This window comes from Stegostoma tigrinum, chromosome 8, assembly GCF_030684315.1.
Source record: "Stegostoma tigrinum isolate sSteTig4 chromosome 8, sSteTig4.hap1, whole genome shotgun sequence".
NCBI lineage: Eukaryota > Metazoa > Chordata > Chondrichthyes > Orectolobiformes > Stegostomatidae > Stegostoma > Stegostoma tigrinum.
In genome coordinates this window covers 2,869,582-2,871,967 of record NC_081361.1, presented here as the reverse complement: position 1 = coordinate 2,871,967, position 2,386 = coordinate 2,869,582, and the positions used below count along the sequence as shown (strand labels likewise).

The following is a 2,386-nucleotide window of genomic DNA, read 5'->3' as shown; positions in this document are numbered from 1 at the left end:
AAGTAGAATTACGCCATAGACCAGGCGGTGTCACTTCAATCTACATCCCAGTTCTACATCAGCAATGTCAGCTACAATTGCCTGACATGCAATTGTTTAAGACAAGAACAAGGTGGAGGTTGGGAAAAGTGAAGGGCAACGGTGGTTTGTGAGAGGTGACTGTGGGCCTAATGGAGCCAGACTCAGTGTGGGTGCTGAAGACTGGCTTCTCCTGTTTACCCTGGTATACAGATCACTCTGGAGCTGCCAAGGTGTGTCAGGATGGCCGAGTGGTCTAAGGCGCCAGACTCAAGGAATAGACTCTTTCCCCTGCAAAGCTGGCTGTTCTGGTCTCCACCTGGAGGCGTGGGTTCTAATCCCACTTCTGACAATGACTGCTTCTTTGTTTGTTGTCCTTTGCAAATATCACTGAGGTTCGGTATCCCGATGGGATCTACCTGTTTTTAAGCAAAATTTGCTCCGGTCAGTTTTGCAGCTTTATATTAACATGATGCAGTTTTGGAGGAGAAGGAGACAGCTCAGCCCATCAAGTCTGCTCTGCTATTAAATGAGCGGATAATCCTGACCTGATAATCCTGAACTGCACTTTCTTGGATTTCTCAGTAACCTCTGATACCCTTGCTGCTGAAAATCAATCGAACTCAGCCTTAAATGCACTTTGTGGCCCAGCTCTGACAATCCTCTTCTGTAAAAGAATCCACTAATTCACAACCATCTGAGAGAATAAACTTCACCTTGACTCTGCCTTAAATGTGCGACCTCCATTCTGATATTAAACACTCCCTTCCCAGATGGTCCCAGGAGGGAACGAACCTTTCTTCATCCAATCCATTACATCGCCAATAACACCTGTATGTTTCGAGAAAGATCATTTTTGTAGTACTGTTTCTGAGCTAATGAAAGTGATGTATTTCAATGTTTCTACCCATTTAATTCACCTCTGATGTGAAACTCTCACTGATTGTGATAGAGATTATCATTATCACTGAGGAGGCAGTGCTGGGCAAGGTAACGGGGCTAACAGTAGACATGGGGGTCTCTTAGCCCTGATTAACTGCATCCCAGGATACTAAAAGGGGCGATGGGAGACATAGCAAATGCACTAGTAATTATTTACCAAAATTCACTGGACTCTGGGGTGGATCCCGCAGATTGATAACAGCCAATGTGACGTCACTGTTTAAAAAAGGAAATAGGCAAAAAGACGGTAACTTTGGTCCAGTTAGCTTAACTTCAGCACTGAGGAAAATTATTGAATCTATGTTCAAGGAAGAGATAGCAAGACATCTGGATATAAATTGTCCCACTGGTGTTCACGAGTTCATGAAGGGTATGTCTTGCTGAATTAATTTGGTGAATTTCTTTGAGGACATTACCTGCACTGTGGACAATGGGGTACCTGTGGATGTGGTGTATCTTGATTTCCAGAAGACAAGTGACAAGGTGCCACATCAAAGGCTACTACATCAGATAAAGTTGCACCATATTACAGGTCATGTATTGGCTTGGATAGAGGATTCGTTGACCAGTAGAAAACAAAGAATAGGGGTAAATGGGTGTTTTTCTCATTGGTGTTCAGTGGCTAGTGGTGTGCCTCAGGGATCAGTGCTGGGACCACAATTGTTTACAATTTACACAGATGATTTGGAATTGTGGACTAAGTGTGGTGTGTCAAAATTTGCAGCTGACACTAAGACAAGTATAGGGCAAAGTGTGCAGAAGACACGAAACATCTGCAGAGAGATAAAGATAGTCTAAGTGAGTGAGCAAAGGCATGGCGGATGGAGTTCAATGTTGATAAGTGTGACGTCATCTATTTCGGTAGGAATAACGCAAAATGGACTATGTTTTAAATGATAAAAAATGCAGCACGCTGCTGTGCAGAGGGACTTTGGTGCCCTTGGGCATGAATCGCTGAAAGTAGGATTGCAGGTGCAGCAGGGAATTAAAAAGGCAAAGGGAATTTTGGTGAAAGGGAGAAACTGATCTGCAGCCAAAATGGTACAAAATAGAAAGTCAGAAGCAGTGTCGGTGAGAAAAGATACAAGAGTCTGAAGTGCCCTTCCTGGTGGTGCAGCGGTTAGGATTTGGTGCTTTCACTGCCGCAGGCTGGGTTCCGTTTTTGGTCAGGGAATGGGAGTTCTATTCTGCTCGTTTATTGTGATGACTGATTTTCAGGAGCAGGAAAGAAGCTCTGGAGCTGGTAGATGGGCTGGTTTGTCCCAGAAATTATTCAAGTTAACAGAGTTCAAAGAACTGCAGGTGCTATAAGTCTGAAAGAGAGACAGGAATTGACAGAGAAACTCAGCTGGCCTGGCAGCATCTGTGGAGCAGAAGAGAGGTAACCTTTCAGGTCCACAGATCAGTAATTGGAACTAGACTAGTT

General features: G+C 44.1%; 1 non-coding gene across 1 annotated transcript; it reads left to right on the top strand.

Annotated features, from left to right (window-relative positions):
* Positions 1 to 255: 255 nt before the first annotated feature.
* Positions 256 to 370, top strand: trnal-caa (transfer RNA leucine (anticodon CAA)). The gene is made up of 2 exons: positions 256 to 293; positions 325 to 370. It is a non-coding gene; the product is annotated as a tRNA-Leu (tRNA).
* Positions 371 to 2,386: the final 2,016 nt, after the last annotated feature.